Raw genomic sequence first — 23,740 nt, forward strand, 5'->3', positions numbered from 1 at the left:
CATGAGATTGAATCTAAACCGTTGATCAAGATGACTTGTGGGGTGAGAGATCTGAATCATCCATTCCATAGATGGGCCATCAACATTATGGAAGGTGCTAGGACCATTATCTCCCTTTCCTTAAACTATTTTCCCATCAATATATTTAAATAAATTAAATCCATTTAAAGATATCATGCTTCCATAAAATTGTATTATCCATCTCATATATTCTATAAGAATATATCAAGTTAATATTTACTATCTTAAATAGATAAGCTATGGTCAATATTCACTATATTACAAATTGACCATATGTCATAAGATACACTTTCCAAATTTAAATAACTTGAACACAAAGCTATCAAAAGGAATCCAAAGGGGTGGGGCGTGCCACCCCTATGTGGCACATGTGGGCCCCACCCACATGCTACACGGTGGGCCCATGTGCAAATTTTATAAAAAACAATTTAATATATATTTGAATTTTTTTATAACTTAGTAAAATCAATAACTGTATTTTTATAAGTCCAAAAATCATGAATAAAATATTGAGAGATTTATAAAAATTCAAATAATAAAACTAAAATCATTTCAATAATAAAATAAATACAATTAAATTAATATGATGGAAAAATGTTCCATATGATTTTAGGAATTCAATATGTAATTAGGGGGTATTCTACCTTCAATTGTGGACTACAACCTACAATAGTTTTATCGAACCGACCTATTGTTTCCAATGACCCACAGTCCAAGCAGGGGCTCATTAGCGAGTCACCAAAGTCAGGTTGATGAATCAAGGGGTCACAATCCCAGTATGTGGATTACAGGTCCTCCCTTAGAGATGAGTAAAGGTCACAATGACTTGATGCGACCACAGCTCTATGGCGCATAAGGGTATTTCTCGCACATGCATACGTTTTACCCAAAGGTGGATATCTGACTTTTTTGAACGATTTATCGATATGTATACTGTGTGATGGAATATGGATGAGGTTTTAGCCCTCGTCTTAGTAGGCCTACCATCACACATAAAGGTCACACAGTCCCTCTGCTCACTCATTTAGGCATAAGCTCTGACCTCTTCAAGGGCTAACTCAAAACCTTCATCGGTTAATTCTTTATGCCCAGGCACCTCGGGTTTTCCCATCGACTGGCCTAGATCTATAAATACAGTTCGGTATAAGCAAACATCATTCGCTTAGTATGGTCCTCAAGGGACTACACTCCCACTGAGTTTATGTTTCACTGTAATAAAAGTATTTCAATACACACTCATAAGGCCTTTAAAGGTTACATAAACCCAACATCTCCCACTTGGTCTTACATTTTTTATTCCTCACTTTTTCTCATCCCCATCTCTCTCAAATGTCTTTCAAAAATATTAGGGGCAACTCCTTTAGTCAGAGGGTCTGCAATCATCAAATTTGCAGATATGTAGTTGATCTCGATCTCTTGTAATCCTACCTCATTTCTCAAGTGATAAAAATAAGGCTTAATATGCTTGGAGTTCTTGTGAAATCGAGGCTCCTTAGAGACACAAATAGTCGCAGTATTGTTGCAGAAAATTTGCACTACCCCACAACGTACAGGATGAAAATTAAGTTGATTAAGAAACTTATTAATCCACACAGCCTCCTTGGCTGCTAGACCACATGCCACATACTCGAATTTCATAGTGGACAAGGCCACAATATCTTATTTATTTGACTACTAAGAAACCACACCCCCTCCAAGCATAAACACATACCCAGATGTAGACTTTGCATCATCTGGATTTGCGAAGTAGCTTGCATCTGAATTTCCCTCTATTGCTATTTCAGTTCCCCCCTTATATGTGAGCGCATAGTTCATGGTCTCATTCAAATATTTGAGAATTCTTTTTACAGTTTTCCAATGCTCATCTTCTGGATTACTTTGAAAACAGCTCACCAAACTCATGACGAAGGACAAATCAGGCCTTGTTCCCGTCATGGCATACATAAGGGACCCAACTGCGCTCCTGTATGGCACTCTCTCCAGGGCTCTAAGATCCATGTTTTCGGTAGGACACATCTAATTACTAAGCTTCGTCTTTTTGTCAATTGAGGTAGACATGGGCTTACACATACTCATATCAAACTTTTCCATAATCCTCTTACAGTAGGTTGCCTTAGAAAGTTAGATAGTCTTCTCTCTCCTGTTTCTTATTATCTTGATACCCAACACATATAAAGCTTCTCCAAAATCCTTCATATCGAAGTGTTGTGTAAGGATTTTCATCTCTACTACTAGGGCAATTGAGCTACTAACAATTATCATATCATTCACATATAATGCTATAAAGACCACATCACTCCCACTGACCTTTTGATAAATGCAATAATTCTCGTTATTTGTGGAGAGCCCTACAAGAGCAAGGGACTCTTGGAATTTTATATATCAATATCGCAATGTTTGTTTCAGGCCATAAAGGGATTTATTTAATTTGCAGACTAAATTTTTTTTATCTTTTTCTTCGAATTCCTCAGGTTGGATTATGTAAATTTTTTCTTTTAAATCCCCATTTAAAAATGCTGTTTTGACATCCATTTGATGAACCTCGAAGTCAAAATAGGATGTCAAAATAGGCTGCTATAGCTATAAGGATTTGGATTGATGGAAATTTGGCAATATGGGAAAAAGTTTCCTCATAATCTATCCCTTCTTTCTGGGTGAAACCCTTTGCAGCCAACCTAGCTTTATATTTTTCTATTTTCCCTTCAGAGTTCAACTTTTTCTTGAAAATCCAGTTACAACCAATGACCTTACGTTTTTGAGGTAGAGGTATTAATTTTTATACATGGTTTTGGTTAATGGAAGCATACTCATCTTTCATGGCTTCTACACATTATTTCTTTTCAGGACAGGTCAAAGCTTCACAGTGAGTTCTAGGTTCTAAATCTGGATCTTCCCCAACCTTGTCAAAATGTTCTCCAAGGTAGACAAATTATTCTAGGTAAAGAGGTGGTCTACTGATTTGGTTACTACGTCTTGGTTCAAGTAAAGGTTCATTTTCTTTAGGAAGTTCAGGATCAGGTTGGGTTGGTTTAGAAGTTTCAGGTTCAGGGTCTCGAACTACATCCTTGTTTTTGGTTTCCTCATAAAAGTTGGCTTGTTTTCTACTCACCCTTGCTTCAAGGAACTCTTCCTCGAAGAAGTGAGCATTGCGACTTTCAATAATCGTACATGTTTCAAGGTTATAGAATCGATACCCCTTACCATGATCTGGGTAACCAATGAAAATAGATTTGACAGTTTTGGGTTGCAATTTGGTTCTATTTTGATGTGGGATAAGGATATGGTCTGAGCAACCCCAAACTTTCAGGTGTTCTAGGGATGGAGCACGACTTGTGAAAATTTCGTGAGTAAGTGGGGCAGCTTTTGTGGGAGTTCAGTTAAGGATGTAACATGCCATTAATACGACTTCTCCCCAAAACTCCAATGAGAGATTTGCATGCCCCATCATACTCCTTATCATTTCCACTAAGGTCCTATTCATTCTCTCAACTACACCATTTTGTTCAGGAGTATAAGGCATGATGTACTGATAGATGATCCCATTTTCAATGGACACTTTTTTGAAAAGGTCAGATGAATATTCCCCCCCTCTATTGGTTCTAAGGACTTTAATTTTCAGGTTGGTTTGATTTTCTACTTAGGCCTTATATTCTTTGAATTTTTCTAGGGCTTCTGATTTTGTATGAATAAGGTACACATGCGAGTGATTATCTATAAAAGAGATAAAATATCTTTTTCCAGTTTTGGTAGTCATATTCTTAGGTCTACATATGTCACTATGAATGATTTTCAATACGCTCATAGTTCTTTTTGCCCTAATTTTCCTTACACACAAGACTTGTACACTTTCGATAAATCTCCCTTATAATTTTAAAGAATTTCGTCCCTTTTTAATCTTTTCATTCGTTTGATATTAATGTGTTTTAACCTCATATGCCATAGGGTAGCATCCAATTTATTAAGGGACGAGACATAAGCAATATTATCTTTTATTTCAATAGTAAATAACCCATCTACTAGTCGCATAGTCATGATCATATCTTTCCCCTTTTTGACCACTACTTTCTCCCCAATGAAAGTGGTTATGAATCCAACCTTAGACATCTTAAGAACCGAAACCAAGCACTTCCTCATATCAGGAGCATAAAGTGCTTGCTTTAGGAGCAAGGTGCTCACACTCTTCAGTTTCAGCTCAAAATCTCCAACTCCAAGAACATCAGTCTTCTGATTTCCTCCCATGTAAATATGTTGCTGTCCTGGCCCCATAGGAATGAAAGAACAGAAACTATCCTTGGTATTTGTGACATGGGCCGTAGCACTCGAGTCAAGACATCAAGAGGCTCCCTTGGGGTCAGCCAGCATAGACTAAAAAACTACACATGACAATTCCTTGTTGGTCCCTCCAGATTTGTTAAACTGACAACTATTGGCTATGTAGCCCACCTTCTTACAAATAAAGCAAGTTCGAGTCTCTCTCTTTGCTCCATTCTTTCCAAAATCTCTCCTTTTGAAATCTATTTTTTTTTCAAAATTATTTCTTCCCTTTCTCTTCTTAAATTAAAAGAAGGTGGAGATTTTACCATATGCACGACTTCCTTTGGAGTTGTTGTCAGTAGTTACTTGGAATTTTTCCTCTCCTCTTCTGTTTTGATTGTAGTGATGAACTCCTCCAGTTTTGGTGCTTTCCTACTGGCTGTGATGGAAGATATGAAAGTCTCATATGAATTAGAAAGTGAATTCATAAGATGAATCACTTGCATAGGTTCATTAGCTTTCATGCTTGTGTCTTCTAGCTCTTTGACTAGCGCATAAAACACGTGCACATGATCTGCAAACTTAGTACCTTATGTCATATTTAATTCGTTATGCCTCCTCATAGCCATGATTTGCTTCATAAGAGAGGGTTCAACATACTCTCTCTCAAGTTTATCGTAAATTCACTTGCAGTATAGATTGGCACATACTCAGAAGCATATGAGTCAGTCATGGCAAATAAAAGAATATGTTTGCATCTCAGATTCCTCCTTTTCCAATTGGCGTACTCATTTTTAATGACTTGAGAAGAGTCATCAATTGGATGACAAGGTCAGTCCTCAAAGAGTACCTCATGTGAGTTTTCCTCATAGAGCACAAATTTGATTTTTATTTTTCATGAGACAAAATTGGTCCCATCAAACCTTTCGGTTTTCAGGATCTCTGAGATGAAGGTATGAGCTCAAGCAAAAATAAGAAAAAACTCCTAATGACAATCAAGTAAAACCAGCTTTGATACCAATGAAAGAAAGACCTATGTGATCTTTCTTTTGCAGGGGAGATACAATTTTTTTTTTAATAATAATCACCCCTTATAATTTTTACAACAAGATCACTCACAGATGGTCTTATTACAAACAGTAGAAATTCCAAAAATAATCAACTACTTGATGTCATTCATACAACTTAATATTGTGCTTGAGAATATAAAATAAAAGAACTAATAAATAAATAAAAAGATGTCGGATATTATCTTAATCGGGTTTTTTACACCCCACACCGAGTCACCACATCCAATGGCACATGATCTGTGGTTTAGCTTCAATCTCGAACCGGGATAGCTGATTTTGGCCAAACTATGTAACCACCCTTAAAATCTATACTAAACCTTAACCCCTAGAATTAATTTAGGCTTCACTCTAATTTTTCCAACCCTTAGTTTCTTCTTAAAGTCTAAAGAGGAGAGATAGTACTGCCTAGTGTTTTGGGGAAAAAAAATTAGAGAGAGAAATATGGAGGAAAGAGAGTGGGGTGTGCCCCTCTAGGAGAGAGAGAGAAGAGAAAGAGCTTATGGGAGAGAGAGAGAGAGGTTGTATATAGATTGGGGAGGAGAGCGCTCCTATTTATAGTGAATATTTAGGTTTAGGGTTTCTTATAATTTTTTCATAGTTTGCCTCTTTCATGAGATTGAATCTAGACTGTTGATCAAGGTGACTTGTGGGGTGAGAGATCTGAGTCATCCATTCCATAGATAGGTCATCAAGTTTATGGAAGGTGCTTGGACTATTATCCCCTTTTCCTTAAACCATTTTTCCATCAATATATTTATATAAATTAAATCAATTTAAAGATAGCATGCATTTCATAAAATTGCATTATCCATCTAATATATTCCATAAGAATATATCAAGAAATATCAAGTTAATATTTATTATCTTAAATAGATAAGATATGGTCAATATTTACTATATTACAAATTGACCATATGTCATAAGATACACTTTCCATATTTAAAACTTGAACACAAAGCTATCAAAAGGAATCCAAAGGGGTCGGGCATGCCGCCCCTATGTGGCACATGTGGGCTCCACCCACATGCTATACGGTGGGCCCATGTGCACTATGGGCCCCCATGAAATTTTATAAAAAACAATTTAATATATATTTGAATTTTTTTATAACTTAATAAAAAAAATAATTATATTTTTATAAGTCCAAATATCATGAATAAAATAATGAGAGATTTATAAAAATTCAAATAATAAAATTAAAATTATTTCAATAATAAAATGAATACAATTAAATTAATATGATAGAAAAAGGATCCATATGGTTTTAGGAATTCAATCTGTAATTATGTGGTACTCCACCTTCAACTGTGGACTACAGACCATACTAGCTTTATCAAACTGACCCAGTGTTTTCAATGACCCACAGTCCAAGCAGTGGCTCATTAACGGGTCACCAAAGTTAAGTTGATGAATTAAGGGATCGCAATCCCATTATGTGGATTACAGGTCCTCCTCTAAAGACGAGTAAAAGTCACCACGACTTGATGCGACCACAACTCTATGGCGGATAAGGGTATCTCTCGCACATGCATACGTTTCACCCAAAGGTGGATATCTGACTTTTTCAAATGATCTATCGATATGCATACCGTGTGATAGAACGTAGATGAGGTTTTGACCCTCGTCTCAGTAAGCTTACCATCACATACAAGGGTCACACAGTCCCTTGGCTCACTCATCTAGGCATAAGCTTTGACCTCATCAAGGGCTAACCCAATCATCGGTTAATTCTTTATGCCCAGGTACCTTGGGTTTTCTAACCGACTAGCCTAGATCGACTAACACGGTTCGATATAAGCAAACATCATTCGCTTAGTATGGTCCTCGAGGGACCACACTCCCAATGAATTTATGTTTCACTCTAATAGAAGTATTTTAATCCACACTCATATGCCCTTTAAAGGCCACCTAAACCTGACAAATATGTGGTCCATCTAAAAACAATTGAAACTAACGGTCCAAATTTTCTTTTAATAGAATTATTATTTTAGTTTTTAAAATTTATTTATTTATTCATATTCATGATCTCCATATTAGAGATTATATATCCTTAAAAATTAAGTAAAAAAATGCATCTAAAAAATAAATTTATTAAAGGACTTGCATTTCTACATGTGTGGGCTTGGCCCGCATGCTACCCGTGTCCAACTAAAATACAAATTGAATCGAACCCCTCTCTTTCTCTCTAGCACTAGCATTCAAATGCCTTCTTTTGGATATGCGAAGTATAAACAAATGGTCATGCAAGGTACACTGCAACTCCATACTTAAATGTGTTTTATTGCATGGTTCATTTGGATACGTTAGCTCACCCCATGTGCTCATCTGCTTTTCCAATGTCTTTCATTCAGGGAGAAATTTAAACCCTCCTCTCCCCCCTCTTTTAAAGAACCCCAACACGTGGAGGCAGGCCATTATTATTTTTAGTGCCAATATAAATGAAGGGAGAGAACATATCATTAGGACTGAAAATTTACTTGATTTGGATTCGAAATCTGAATTTTAGATCCTATTCAGATTTGGATATAGTCCAAGAATTGGATTCAACAAGTTGGATCCGGATCCAAACTTTGGATCTGAATAGTAAATCAGATAGGATTCGGGCATAGGTGGATCCAATATGCATCCGAACCAATTATTAATATATTATATATTATTTTACATTTACACATATATGCATGGGTGTGGTTTCTATAAGGTTACAACATTAAACAATCCAATTAAGGTACACCTTCAAATTTTATCATATAATTTTGGTATAAAGATTCCGTAGGGTTATGTTAAAATCTATTTTCATCTCTAATTATAAAATTTTAGACTTCAAAAATGGTTAAAATCAAGTAGATCTTTAAATATATGAAAATCTCAAAAGTGGACGGCCTAGATAATGTATTGCAAGATGCACTATTTTTGAGATTCAAAATCATTTTATTTTATTTTTTACATTCTTACATCTCGATGTCGAGATGATCAATTAGAGGTTTTTTCAACATTAAAACAACCTTTTTCGATGGATTTTTGAGGCGCATTTGTAATTCTACATTTAAGGTTGCAAACTTATATAAACTTTTTCCTATATCTTATATAATATCTTTTGTTATATATCATTTTATAGATATAAAATAATTTTTTTAGATCAGATCTGGTCTAGATTCGGATCCGAATCCTATGTATACTTTTTGGATTTGGATCCAGATTCGAATATTCTGGATCCCATCGGATAGGGATCTGAATCCTATATATATTTTTTGGATCCGAATCCGGATTCTGGTGGATCCAGAACCGATCCATTCTTAGCCCTACATATCATGATGATACTAGTTTAAGTTTTCATTCGCATTATGTATTCGAAAACTATTAACTGTTTCTAAAAAAAGGATTATGTACTCGAAAACTATTTAACTGTTTCTAAAAAATGGATAAAGGCTTATATTCCCCATTGATCTACCAAAAATAAATAAATATGAAAATTAATCTGAAAACAATTGAAATCTTGATGTGGCTTTTTCTTATAGCGAGTTTGCTCGCGAGGAATGGCGATTTCAAACAAGTAAACCGGGAGGAAACCGTTTTTCCCGTATGATTACATTTAATATCCGACTATCAATAACATACTTGCCAAAAAAAGCAAAGAATATCATCAACTTTACAAAAATTAGTACTTTAATCAGTGAATGGATATAAATATTGGAAAAAGCAATGAGCTGTTATCTGATAGCCTATACCCATTGAAAAGAGCATGAATTAATACGATGTAAAGGAAAAATAACATAAAATGAGTAAAGTTGCTCATATTTGCAGTATGTAATATCCAGCATACGTAGAGATATATATAAAGCCATAAATGAACTATATAAATGCATTTTTTTTATACCAGTGTTACTAAATGTTAGGGCCTATTGGATGATAGTTAATTTCATTTGGAAATATTTAATTTCAGTAAAAATAGCTTCTCAAAGATACACATATGTTAAATACCTAGAAGTTTATTTCAAATAACTTTGCAACGGACATTGCTAAACAACATATAGTTCTCTATCATGACTCGTTGAAGCTTTTGTTCAACTAATTGGGATCGACTACATGAATTTTAGTCTGCCAGTTATAAGTTCAATATTCATGATAAGTTTTGACAAAATTTTTACTTCTGCTGCCTACTAACACAACTCAGCCAAGGCTCGGGTTAAGAGAAAATTTAAGGTCATCACTTTTCTTAGACCAGTTCACTATCATAACTAATTTTTTTTAACTAAATAAATTATCAACAATAATGAATGAAATCCGAACATGCCCTAATTGAATGGATTCTTGCTAATATTAGTTAGAGTATTATTACTGTTGATGGCTTGGGCATGTGCGCTTGAGTTAGGCTTTACACATTTCATCACTTGGTTTTTAGTTTGGTGCTGATTAGTGACAAAAAGAAAGGGAAAGCTTTGCACAACAATTTCCATCATTAGTTGTTTAGATTGTGATTTTTTGGTGATTAGGGTCCATTTGGCATGGAATAAACCATGTGTTTCATCTTTGAGGTTTACGTCATTTTCTTCTTTTTTTATGGCTAGTACCGTAGATTATTTTGGGTTCAAGTGAAGTGAGGTCTTAATGTTTCAAGCAGGGTTTGAAAACTCGTCGAGTCGAGACGGACTCGCTCGGTTCGACTCGGGAATCGTCGGCTACCGAACCAGTTCTACGAAAAAATCGGGAATCGCTCGTGTCCAGAGAGAACCGGGCGATTCCCGGCAATTCCCAATAGTGAATCGCGAGTCTCAACGAAAATTTTTGGGTTTACACATGGCCGCCTCACGAGAGCAACACGCGGCACCTAAAAATCCTCCACACGTGGCAATTCACCTCACTCGTATGCCCCCCTCGCTTTTCTACACACGTAGCTGATTGACTAGTACACAATACTTTATAGAGAACAAAGGGTCGCTCATCCTTCGATGTGGGATAATTCCCACAAAAGTTCATTCAAGCAAGATGATTGAATATGTAGTATATTATAGAAGCTAATGAATCACATCAGGCGATGTGGTGGTGTTGGTTGACAACTTTGCAATATTTTTTTAAGATAAAGATAAAAAATAGAGATAAAGATAAAAAATAAAAAGCTTTTCAAGATAATGAATAAAAAACTTAAAATAAAATAGAAAAAATAAAAAGCTTTTCTTGTTGTAAAAAAAGCTTAAAAATAAAAAATAAAAAGCTTTTCAAGATAAAGATAAAAAATATAATACAAAATTTTTTTATTTTTCTTGTAAAAAAAATATAAGGTAATATAAAAAGTATTTCTTGCAAAAAAATAAAACAAAAGGCATAATTTTATTTTTTGCCAACAAAAATAAACAAAGGCAGAAAATACTGTTGTAAAAATATAAAAAATAAAAATTTTTTCAAGATAAAGATAAAAAAATATAATATAACATTTTTTTATTTTTCTTGTAAAAAAAATACAAGGTAATATAACAAGTATTTCTTGCAAAAAAATAAAACAAAAGGCATAAAAAAATAAAATGTACTTTGACAGCGTCATTTTTTTATTTTTCTTGTTAAAAACAATAAAAAGTAATACAACAAGCAAAAAAAAATATAGTACAACATCTTCTTCTTTTGTCAAAAAAAAAAAAAAGATAATCAACAAGTATCATATTTTTCTTGTAAAAAAGAAAAAATGATAACACAATAAGTATTTCTTGTCAACAAAATAAAAGGTATTTCTTAATACAACCTAGGAATAAATGGTCTGATTATATTTTTTATTTTTATAACATGATGGTCTTTAACATAAATTTATTAATATTAATTTAAAGATAGGATTCATACAATGAGGCCATTTGAAATCTCTCTTTCTGCTAACAATCTTTTCTACTAATTTATTCTAGAAACCTAAAAAATTAAAGAAAATTGGTACGCATTCTAATAATTTCTACATTGATAACCAAATTTTTTATTTTATTTATTAATTTTTGTATTATAAATCATGTAGTGTACTATTTTTCTTACAGTTGTTAATAATACATTTTAAATTAGATGATATTATAAAATATTTTGGATTTGTTATTATTTATATAATAAAATAATTATAAAATATTGTTGGTATATAATATTATAGTTAGTTAGGTTGTAATAATTTGAGTTTTTTTAGCGGATTAGGGTTTTCCACCAATTCGAGATTTTAGTGGCCAAATTTTCATCGATTTCGTCAATTCTTTATTGTAATCCATATATGATTATATAATTAATCCATGATAATTCCATGATTTTTTTATTGTGATGTAAATTTAACGGTCAACATAAGTTCATATAGGGAAAGAACATCTCAATATTCATAAAATTGATGAAAACAATGAAAGTTAATAATGTAGTACTACTATTTTTTATTGGATTCCTAAAAAACAACATTTATAATGAATTTTAATAATTTTTTTGAAATTTTTTACGGCTTAATCGGAGCGATTCGATCCGATTCCCGATCCAAATCGCATATTCACCGATCTAGATCGGTTTTTGGGATACCCGATCCCGATCACCGATCTGTTTTTTAAACCCTTGGTTTCAAGTCATATTTTTCCCTCGTGGGATTAGGGCACTCAAGATGGAAAAAGTGAGGAGAGATGGCTCACGCTGATTCTTTAGGGTTGTTTACTATAATATGCTTTAAGGAGTTACAATCACCCTGGCTGGCAATGTCAAATCTAGGGCTTGAGGTATCTCTTAAAGTTTGATAAAATCTCTTTGAAACTATGAGCCCAATTAATGTTACATCCTAGATGCTCTGGAGTTTATATTTAATAGCTAATGAGAGAGGGGGTCGAGGGCTGCGATGGGAGTTTATGTCTAGTCCCACTGTCAGATGACTTGCTTGAGACGATTTTTCAAGTTGAAATTATGGGAATGACATTAGAATTAGATGATTATCCTCACAAAAAAAAAAATAATCAAAATTTAAGATTTTTAACACTTAGATCTCACCCTTTAAAAATTGAATAGTTTCGATTATTAGGTCTATTTTTTTCATTTATTGAGCTCAATCTATGTGTTAAGGAGATTATGTCCCAAATTGTAGGGTCTTAAAACTAATCCTAGATGGGGTCTTAGCTGACGGAGTAGATAGACTATATACTTCCAAGGAGTAAAACATCTTTTTGGATAAACACGTATCTTTGTTGGAAAATGGGACTCTACTTGCTAGCAACATGCCACCAATAATTGGCCGTTACTAAATTGAAATAAGTGAAAGAAGAAAATCTTTTTATCTACTTGATGCCAATAAGGAGGTGCTTATTTTCATGACCGTCTATATTGGCAGGTGAAGATAAGTGATTAATAATATTATTTGGACTTCAAAATTGGTCTTAGTGTAGCTGAGCCCAAATAATTGGAAAAAGGTTCTAATGATGACGATGGATTTCAAAATAGGTCTTAGTTGATTGAGATAGATTAATTTGTGAATTCTTCAAGAGTTTAGGAGTTTCAAAATAGGTCTTAGTTGATTGAGATAGATTAATTTGTGAATTCTTCAAGAGTCTAGGAGTTTATTTTGTCGACATTTTGTTAGTTGCACCAATGTCTAATGTACCCTATATTGATATTTATCTTAAATTCTTGAATCCCTAATTTTAAGGGATTGGTTTCCTTTAATTTAGGATTCTTATTTATTTGGGTAGAGTCTATTATTTAGGATTCAAGTTTATGGCTAAGTCCTACTTCTTAGATCCACAAGTAGCTAGAGATAAAGTTAAATTTCTTAACATTATGGGAAAAGATAGAGCTCCACATATCACCTCTTTGCGGTTTGTTTTTTCTATATAATGAGTTATTTAGAGAGAGAAAAAGATCCAAAAAAATAGAGGGAAACCTTTTGTGGTATTTGTAGGGAGAAAAAATTGTAGAGAAGAAGGTTTTGACGGAGATTGAGTCACTGGTTCTCTCAAGTAAGTTGCATTGTAATTTTCTTTCTTTGATTTAATGAAAAACTCGATCATTTTCACATGTGGATGTAGTCACATATGTGGTGAACGTCGTAAATCCTGATGTTTGTTTTCTGTTATTTATTACGTGCTTTATTTTTGTTGCTTGTTACTTGTTTTTGTCGATTCTTTTTTCTCGTACTTTATTTGTCAAAAATCAACTCATTGGGTTTAGAGCTTTTGTGTACAACAAGTGGTATCAGAGCATTGGTTTGGGGTTTTTGGTACGACAGTAAAAGTTTCGAATGAGAGTTCAAGGTGGAGAAATTTGGTGGCAAAAATAATTTTGGAATTTGGCAAATCAATGTTTAAGATCTGCTAGTACAACAAGGTTTACATAAAGCTCTGAATGGAAAGTTGAATAAACCAGAATCCATGTCTGAAGAGGACTGGGAAGACTTAGATCTAAGTTCTATGAGCGTTATTCGATTGTGTTTATCAAGTGAAGTGCTATTTAATATCGTCAATGAGGATTCAACATCAAGTCTTTGGTCGAAGCTTCAGAGTGTCGCTCACAAATCGACTGTTTTTGAAGAAAAATTGTACACCCTGCGGATGAATGAAGGTACATATATCTATGAACATCTGAATTATTTTAATAAAATTATTTTTGAATTATTGAATATTGGTATTAAAATGGATGATGAGGATAATGCTATAATTTTATTATCCTCACTCCTTCATTTGTATGAGCATCTAGTCACAATATTGCTTTATGAAAAATATACCATAGAGGTGCAGGATGTGACTTCGACTCTTTTCTCTAATGATTTGAGGAAGATACATGATAATGCTCAGCCACATGCGGATGATTTTATGGCTAAAGGGAGATCTGTTGAGAGAAGTGGAAAGAGATATGAAAAACAAGGCTGGTCCAGATCCAAATCTAGATCAAGAAAAAATATTATTTATTACAATTACTGCGAAAAAAGGGCATGTTAAGAATGATTATTGGAAATTCAAAGAGAAAGAAAGACGAGCTTTTAAAGCAACTAATATAGTTAATGGAAGCTCAGTAAGTGGAACATATAACGTGTTATCAGTCTCGACAACTTCTGACAACTTTAAAGACTCGTGGGTTTTTTATTCAGAATGTTCCTCTCAAATGTGGCCTCATCGGGATTGGTTCACCTCATATAAGAGCATTGATGGTGGATCCGTTTTGATGGGCAATGATGCAACTTGCAAGACCATTGGCGTTGGGACAATTACTGTCAAGATATATGATGGAGTTATCAGAACTTTGACTGATGCAAGACACGTTCCAGAATTGAAGAAGAATCTTATCTCTCTGGGTACCTTAGTCTCCCATGGCTGCAAATTTGTTGGAGAAGGTGGAGTTATGAAGATTCTTAAAGGAGCTTTAATTGTGACGAAAGACAAGAAGATCAGACCTAATTTATATGTGTTGCTTGGGAATACTATCACATATAAAGCAACAATTTTTGTATCTGATGATGGTAATTCTGACTTGACTCAGTTGTGGCATATGCAATTAGGCCACATGGGTGAGAGAAGTTTGACGGAACTTAGCAAAAGCCAATTGATCAATGGCGTGAAGAAGTACAAGTTTGACTTATATGAGCACCGTGTTTATAATAAGCAATGTAGAGTACAGTTTCGCACGTCAGAACATACCACAAAAGACATTATTGACTATATTCATTCAGATGTATGGGGCTCTGTATCGGTTGTCTCAAAATGTAGATCTCTATACTTTGTTTCCTTTATAGATGATTTCTCAAAGAAGGTGTGGATTTACACATTGAAGAAAAAGATGGATGTATTTAACACATTCAAACATTGGAAAGCTGCGGTCGAAAGACAGACTGGAAAGAAGATCAAGTGCTTGAGGACTGATAATCGTGGAAAGTATACTTCAACAGAGTTTATAAATTTTTGCAAGAGTGAAAGAATTGTTCATCACTTCACCACTCCGACGATGCCACAAAAGAATGGAGTTGCTGAGCGCATGAACAAGACACTTCTAGAAAAGACGCGCAACATGTTGAGTAATCCTAGTTTGTCAAAGGACTTTTGGGTTGTGGCGATCAATACGACATGTTACTTCGTCAACAAGTCACCATCTACAACAATCGATTACAAACACCACAAGAGGTATGGTCTGGTAAACCTGTCGTTTATTCTCATTTAATAATTTTTGGTTATCTTGCTTATGTTCATGTGAAAGATAATAAGTTGAGTCCAAGATCAAATAAATGTATTTTCCTTGGTTATGCATATGAGGTTAAGGGCTATAGAATGTGGTGCCCAGATCCTAAGTCGCCTAAGTTGATTGTCAGTTGAGATGTGAAATTTGATGAGTTTGCAATGTTAAAGCATATTTAAAAGGGTGTAGAAAGAGAAAATTGTAAAAATAGTGATCCAGTTGAGTTGGAGTTGACAACTCTAGAAATTACTCCAAATTGTGTGTCAGAAATTCCTTGTGAGAGAATAAAGGAAGATGTTGACCATGAGGAGGTCGTTGAGTCTACTCCATTTGAGGAAGAGCCTTAGTTTGGAAATAGAAAGAGAATAAAAAAGCCAGTTGTGCGGTACCGTTTTGTGGACATGGTAGCTTATGCATTGGCAGCGACAAGTCAAGAGCCATCAACTTTTAAGGAAGCTACACATGATAGTGATAATAGCAGAGAGTGAAGCCATATATGAAGAAATAAAATCCCTTCAAAAGAATCATACTTGAGATCTCGTGAAGTTGTCTAAAGGCAAGATCGCTGTTGGTTGTAAATGAGTTTATAAGAAGGAAGATGGATCACCTGAGATTGTTGGTAATCGGTTGAAGGCACGCTTGGTTGTAAAAGGTTATGCGCAGAAAGAATGTGTTGACTATAATGAGATTTTGTCTCCTATTGTAAAAAGCACTTCAATTCGGGTTTTATTAGCCATAGTTGCATTGTTTGATTTGGAGTTAGAGCAGTTTGATGTCAAGACTGCATTCTTTCATAGAGAGTTAGAAGAACATATTTATATGACTCAGTCAGAATAATTTGTTGTTAAAGGAAATGATGACAATATCAGCATGCTGAAGAAGTCCTTGTACGGCCTAAAATAGTCTCACAAGCAATGGTACAAACGCTTTGATTTAGACTGTAGAAGATCTACTACAGGTTATGTGTTTACATTTGATGGAGCTCCAATCAGTTAGAAGTCGATGTTACAAACTGTAGTTACCTTATTTATGATTAAAGCAGAATACATGGCTGTTATCGAGTCGGTGAAAGAAAAGCCATTTGGTTTAGAAGGCTTGTAAGCGATTTGGGCTTACGACATGATGGGACTATTATTTATTGTGATTGTCAGAGAGCAATACATTTGGTGAAGAACCATGTATATCATGCAAGGACGAAGCATATTGATGTCAGATGCCATTTTATCTGTTGAATGTGATATTTAATTACAAAAGATTGGCACTAAAAAGAATGCTGCAGATATGTTGACAAAGTTGTTTCAATTACAAAAGTTCAAGCTAGGCTTGGACCTTACTAATGTATTGCCAAGGTAAGCGCCTATGGGGGCGCATGTGGAGAAGACAGTCGATTGAATATCTTTTGGAATTCAAGGGATTGAATCCCTAAGTTTAAGGGATTGATTTCATTTAATTTAGGTTTTCTATTTATTTGGGGAGAGCATATTATCTTGGATCTAAGTTTATGGATACGTCCTACTTATATTAGGATAGAGCCTTTGATCCACAAGTAGATAGAGATAAAGTTAAGTTTCTTAACTTTATGGGAAAATATCGAGCCTCACGTACCACCTCTTTGGGGTTTGCTTTTTCTATATAATGGGTTATTTAGAGATATAAAAAGGCGCAAAAAAATAGAGAGAAACTTTTGGGGCTTTTATCGAGAGAGAAAATTGTAGAGAAGAGGGCTTTATGGGAGATTGAGTTTCTGGTTCTCTCAAATAAGTTGCCTTATAATTTCCTTTATTAGTTTTAATGAAAAACATCGATCGTCATCGTCTGTGGATGTAGTCACATCTATGATAAACCACGTAAATCCTGATGTTCGTTTTCTGTTATTTATTACCTGCTTTAATTTTGTTGCTTGTTGTTTATTTTTGTTGATTTTTTTTTCTCGTACTTTATTTGTCAAAAATCAGCCTATTGGATTTAGAGCTTTTGAGCACAACACCCTATATTTGCTTCCTTAGCTAAGGGATAAAAATAAGGGAGACACTTGAATTAATGTAGCATAAAATGGCATTTTAATCGTGTTGCAAATTGAATTGCAACATCTAGAGGATATAATCACTAATATAAAGACGTTATTTTATTAAAATGGCATTTCATATCTCAAAAAGTGAGTACTCGCAATTATAGTTCTAGACTTGTTTTCATGTCTATGATTTTTAAATCAACTGAATACGCTCGCATCAATAGGATGAGGTCTACTTAGAAGTAAAGGTTCTGGTCTTTCTAAATCTTCTCTAGATCTTTAAAATGTTCAAAATAAGTACTAGCAATTGGCATAGTCATTGGCTACAAATAATGGCTATTGACATTTAAAATAAAAGTTCGTGTCACTTTCATTTAATTCGCAGAAAAAGAAAACACAAGGCTTAGGGGTGGCAATGGATACGACTAGACCAAGAACCAGATGGGTAGACCTGACCTCGAGTCTGGGTATAGGTCCAAATTATGAACCCAAAAGGTCGGGCTCGGGTTCAAAACCTGGACTTGAATATTATTCAAGTCTAGGTCTAGCCAGATCCGACCCAGACCAGACCCCAATAACATGATATGTGGGTATTCATAAATGTTGCTAATATGTTTGTTTCTTAGAAATTTTTAATTATTATGTAAAATAGTAAAGAATGTGGGTATTCATAAGTATTGGGCAGTACTGTAAATGTTGCCAATGCTATGGGTATATAATGGTAAATAAAAGGCAAAAAAAATAAAAAACAAAAGCTCATAGTCATAGGGTGGCAATGGACCTGACCAGACCGGGGACTCAACGGGTAGACCTGAAGCTCAGGTCTGGGTATGTATCCAAATTTTAGACCCGAATGGTCGAGTCCGGGTCCAAAATCTGAACCCAAATACTATTTGGGTCTGGGTCCAGGTCCGGGTCCGGGTCCACCCAAACTCAACCCGTTGCTACCCCTAACAAGGCTGAATCACTAAATAATTTGCTTGGAAATTTCCACTTTCTTGGGCAATACCACTATTTATGTTGCTGAGCTGAATTTTGAGATTTTGGGTTTGCGGATTTGTTGTTCTAGACATCGAGATTTATACATCATTGGAAATGAAATGGGCTGGTTTATGGAAATAATTTGTTCAAAATTATTATGGATTGAAAGGGGATGCGTCTTTGTAGTTATCCTCATTGATTTTATTGTCTAAAACAATGGTTCCAAAATGAGTGAATTGACCTAACATTGCTCGAGTCAGCTTCGAATTAGGGGGTCCCCGATTGGTGAAGGTCCCAAACTGAGGAATTGCATTGGATTGTTCATATTCAAGTCATTTGCTCAACATTTTTAGATGTGGAAAAATGAAACTTGAAAGTTGGATTCCATCAAGATCGTGTGCTTTACTGATTGATTCCATCAAGATTGTGTGCTTTACTGACTAATAACAAAATAGGTTAAAATACAAACCATAATATGAGAAATAAAACATGAAGCACACACCACAAGACCACAATGATTTACATACATCAACCAAAAGGCTGCGATCCACAGGTATTACATTGAAATCCTATTTACTAATGAGCGTTCCATCTGAGATTTTGGGATATAGGGTTACTCTCTAACGTTCGATAAAACCCACTCGAGCAACGATATTAAACTCACCCTCTCAACCTACATGGCTACATTGTTGTACATGAAAGATCTAAACTCGATGGGTTGATTTTTGGCAAATAAAGTACGAGAAATAAAACATGAAATACAAACCACAAAAACACCGACATTTATATTGTTCACCCTAAAAGGGCTACATCCACGGGCATGACAAACTGAAATCCACTATACCAATAAAAGTTACATTATAAATTTTGAGATATAGAGTTACCTATCTAACCTTGACAAAAACCAAGTCGAGCAAACCCTTTTAAACTACATTCTTTTCATTTTCATTACATTTGGTAACCATACCGACAACACTAGATAGAGACACGAGAGCAACGAGAAACTGACTTTTTCTCTAACTAAAAAAGTAAACAACCCAAAACCTATATGAGAACTGCTTCTCTACGAGAAATTAACCTCTCAATCTTGAGGAGTCTACAAGAAGCACCATCGCAAGATTTCTCTACATAGGAAGCTATTTTCTTACTAAGAGGAAACCTCGTATCTTAGTCACATGAGGTTTTGTCCCCCACTCTTTAGAGGAACCACCATTCCCATATGGCGACCTAAATAGGGTACACAAATTCTTTACACTTTCATCCTATATATATATATATATATATAAAAGTTAAGAATCCACACAAAACAGAAAACTTTTTATAGATATTATATATATCTTAAAAACTAAGATATATATCTAAGTGTTCTAATCTTTTTGGATTGCTATTTCTTTTAGGAAACTTATCAATGTCAATGTCACAAAAAATATCTCAATCCTACGTAATATAAAAATATCTTAATCATACATAATATAAGATTTCTTTATATGGATGGTTTTGGATAGCACCAAATCCAATATATATAACCATGCCAATCTCCCATCTCGATTTCACAACTAAACCACTGTCCATGCAGAGAATTTTGATCTCATTCTCTCTTTAGGTTTCCCACCCTCTCTCCATTCACACGGTCTTTCTCTGACTCCCTCTTGGTTTCCCACCCCCCCCTTCTCACTCTAGGCTTCGCACGTTCATGGCTTTCTTTGTATTATGATCTTGCACCTCATGTGTTTGATGAAATGTTCAATTAGTCTTTTTATTTCTGAAGTTTTCCTTATGAGCATAGTAAATTTTCTTTCCAGCCTCTGTTATATAAGGGAAAGCTAATGGTCAACTGTAAGTTTGCCATTTTCTTATGAAAAAAACATTTTATATTTTATAAGGCCATCCTTTTCCTTCATGAGAATTAACCTTCCTGTAAAATACAACCATTTTTGCTATCCTATATCTCTAAAGAGATTGATAATTCACCTAGAGAGCCCACTAGTTGTAAAGAGACCTCAAAATCAATCAAACCCGCCACTGATCCTAAAACATGTTGAGTTTTTGCTTGGCCAAAGTACTATAATTGCAGTCATGTGGCAGGTGGAACAATTACTGCGACAATTATATCGATACCTTTGAGGATTGCAACACAGTAGCATCACCACCCTCAAACAATGGAACTTTAATCAAGATGATAGAATAACAGCAAAGACAAATTGCACAAGAAAACAATGTTAAGTGTGCACTCATTGCACTTTTAGTTTTATTCCTCACTGTATTTATGCCATCAACTTGTAATTCAAAATCACACAGTGGAAAATGCGTTAACTTCTTGTAATTGTCTTTTGATTTGTTATCAGTGTTTTTAAAGTGTGATAGAAGACATGGTAGATTTCTTTTCATTTCATGACGAATTTCCTAATGTACTTTGCATAAAAGTTGTTACACATGTAGTTGAGCAATCGCGAATATATATTTGTGGATGTACACCAGTGAAGAGGGAGAAACCCCAAACTCCAACTCTGGATTGGAGCCTTTGCTCAGAGAGAGAAAAGAGAGAGATGGGTCTTGCTGATGCATGGTGAACTTGACCTTTCTTCAGGGTCCAAAAGGGCTACAAAAGTAGTAAAAACCAGGCTAGGGTATGTATCTTTAAGAAGAAAGAAGAAAACCATTTTTTTTCCTTGTTGAATTAGACCCTACCCTAGCTGCCACTATTCCAAACACCCTTTCAAATTCAACAATATCCAATCTTGTTCATCAGCATATATAATTGCAATGACAGAGAAGGATACAACATGGATGTTCTCATACACCTCAGGACTATCAAATAATATAAGGGCTAACAGAAAGTTTGGGATAAGCGTTGAAAGATCAATACAATAATGACTTTTATGGGATGCCATGAAACACATGACATTTGAAAATCCCCCCACATTAGTCTTAAACGAATTTAACAAAGTGAGATCTAGAACAACGTATATATTAATAGATAATCCATGTTAAGTAGAATGAACAAATAAAAAGCTAGAAATTCAATGGCCAAAAAAAGGGTCATATTTGCATGAGATATCCTTTTTTTTTTTTTTTCCCATAAATCTCAAGAATATACATAGAATAAAAACTGATAATTGATTATTGCGTACAATTCTTTTGAAATATGTGTCCCTCCACAAAATATATGTACATTCAAACAAAATCCTTAGGCCTCAACAAAAATTGCCAACAAAAGAAAAAGAGAAGCCAAAATTTGGCCACAAACATACAAGTTCCTTCATGTAAGGAACCCTGCCCATTCGTCGCATCTTTTATCTCGTTGCTATGATTAAGTTTTCTACAAAATACTTATTAAAAGAAAAAGAAAAAAAAAAAGAAAGGAAAAGACAAACAATTGCTTTGCAATACATCCACTATTTGCAACTCAAAATCAGTAACTGTAAAATGTCTTGCTAGAATCCTGTATCTTTATCCACGGCAAATTGTGGGTTGGGAGAACATCAACCAGATGAAACAAGACAATATGCAACACAGACTGTCTTCACAAACACATTGGTGCCTTATGGAGCAAAATTTACACCATTCTTCTGTGGATTTCCATCCTGACCAATGTAGACATGGAAACATTAAGCAATTGAACAAATAGAGGAAGAACAATTGAAGAAACATGATTAGAGACTACTGGAAATTACTAGAAAATTACTCCATGATAGAGTTATTTCCAAGTAATTTCAAGGAAAAAACTGAAAAATTAAGGCCAAAATGCCCTAGATATCTATCAAGAACCAAATATTTACGAATAATTATAAGGACCATTAAGTATAAAAATCAAAACTTATGTCCTCCATACCAAATATCCCAATAAACCATGAGCTGAATATTTCTTTAAAATGAAAAATAAAATAAAAGTAAACAAAACAAATTAAGCTCAAAAGGAAAATTTTACAAGTTAAGTTAAGAAAGACTTGTTGGGCATTTTACCAAACACATGAGATGCAATTGTTGAGGAATGTAATGCAAAGAAAGCCATGAAACCTAGAGAGAGAAGGTGGAAGAAAACCAAGAGGGAGAGAGAGACATAGCATGTGAACGGAGAGAGAGTGGAAAACCTTGAGAGAGATTGAGATCGAGTTGGTGTGAGGTGGACAATGGGAAGTAGACAGAGAGCAGAACAGGGCAGGGAGAGATGTGAGGAACAAAGAGGGCAAACATAGATAGACCATGAAACCTAGAGAGATGGGTAAAATGAGAGAGAAAGGGACCGTGTGAAGGGCGAGACTGTGGGAAACCAAGAGAAAGAGACTGTCAAAGGGGAGAGAGCTGAAAACCTAGAGAGAGACCGTGAAACCTAGAGAGAGGGTGCTAGAGAGAGAAAGCTAAAGGCAATTGTAGATAGAAAGGTAGATAGAGAAATTGTGAAGGGGGAGAAGGTGGGAGAGAGAGAGTTACATTGTGAAGTGGTAGAGAGACCTTGAAACCTTGAGAGAGAGAGAGAGAGAGACCATGTGAAATGGGAAAGAGCTAGAAACCTGAAGGGAGACCTTAAAACAACCTAGAGAGTGGGTGCTAGAGAGAGAAACTGCAGAGAGGGGAAGCTAGATAGAGACCCGTGAAAGAAAGCGGGAGAGAGGGCCTGCTTCAATTGGGAGAGAGTGAGAGAAAACGACCTCTACAACTTCTGTAATTGTGGTAGGGTTTGGAGTGGAGAGTTTCACACAGAAGAGAAGAGAAGAGGGCAGGGCGGGAGAGTTCTTCATTTTAAAGAGAGAGAGAGAGAGAGAGAGAGAGAGAGAGGAAGATCAATGGCTTTTTGGATCATACAAATTATCTTTAACAAAGAGAAAGCAATCACCGGCAACCGGTTGGAAAGCAAAGTTAAAGTTAGGGTCCTCTAGGATCATGAAGAACTCAATTTGTATATTCAAAATACATTAAAAAAATTATTTTGACAAGGTTTTATGAACCCCACCCCGACCCGGCCTGCCCTGCCCTGCCGCGCCCCGAACTGAGTAACCAATACCCAATATGCATAGCGTACACTTTAGAATCACAAGGCACCATCTTCCATCATATAGCATTCCCATACACCTAACCAAAAAATCCAAAACAATGTTTTCAGACTCTCCTCCGGCGCTAGCGCTAGCCCTAGCCCTAGCCTTAGCTCAAGCCCGAGGGGGTTACTGGGGCGAGTTGCTCAAGTGGACTTTCCATAACTAAGAGACCCAAAAGCCCTTGAAAAAATAAAAACGTTCAAACAAAACCAGAAACAACCTAATAA

General features: G+C 35.0%; 1 long non-coding RNA gene across 2 annotated transcripts; it reads right to left on the reverse strand.

Moving 5' to 3' along the window:
- Window positions 1–21,576: 21,576 nt before the first annotated feature.
- Window positions 21,577–23,410, reverse strand: LOC148779586 (uncharacterized). 2 transcript variants are annotated; one of them, XR_016045836.1, is made up of 2 exons: window positions 22,572–23,410; window positions 21,577–22,064 (listed from the first exon to the last, which is right to left on the reverse strand). It is a non-coding gene; the product is annotated as an uncharacterized LOC148779586 (long non-coding RNA). The 2 variants fall into 2 exon arrangements; XR_016045835.1 differs by having other exon boundaries at window positions 22,444–23,410.
- Between the last annotated feature and the right edge of the window lie 330 nt (window positions 23,411–23,740).

Source organism: Amborella trichopoda, chromosome 12 (genome assembly GCF_054954075.1).
Source record: "Amborella trichopoda isolate Santa Cruz 75 chromosome 12, AtrichopodaSantaCruz75HAP2 v2.0, whole genome shotgun sequence".
In the NCBI taxonomy this organism is placed as follows: domain Eukaryota; kingdom Viridiplantae; phylum Streptophyta; class Magnoliopsida; order Amborellales; family Amborellaceae; genus Amborella; species Amborella trichopoda.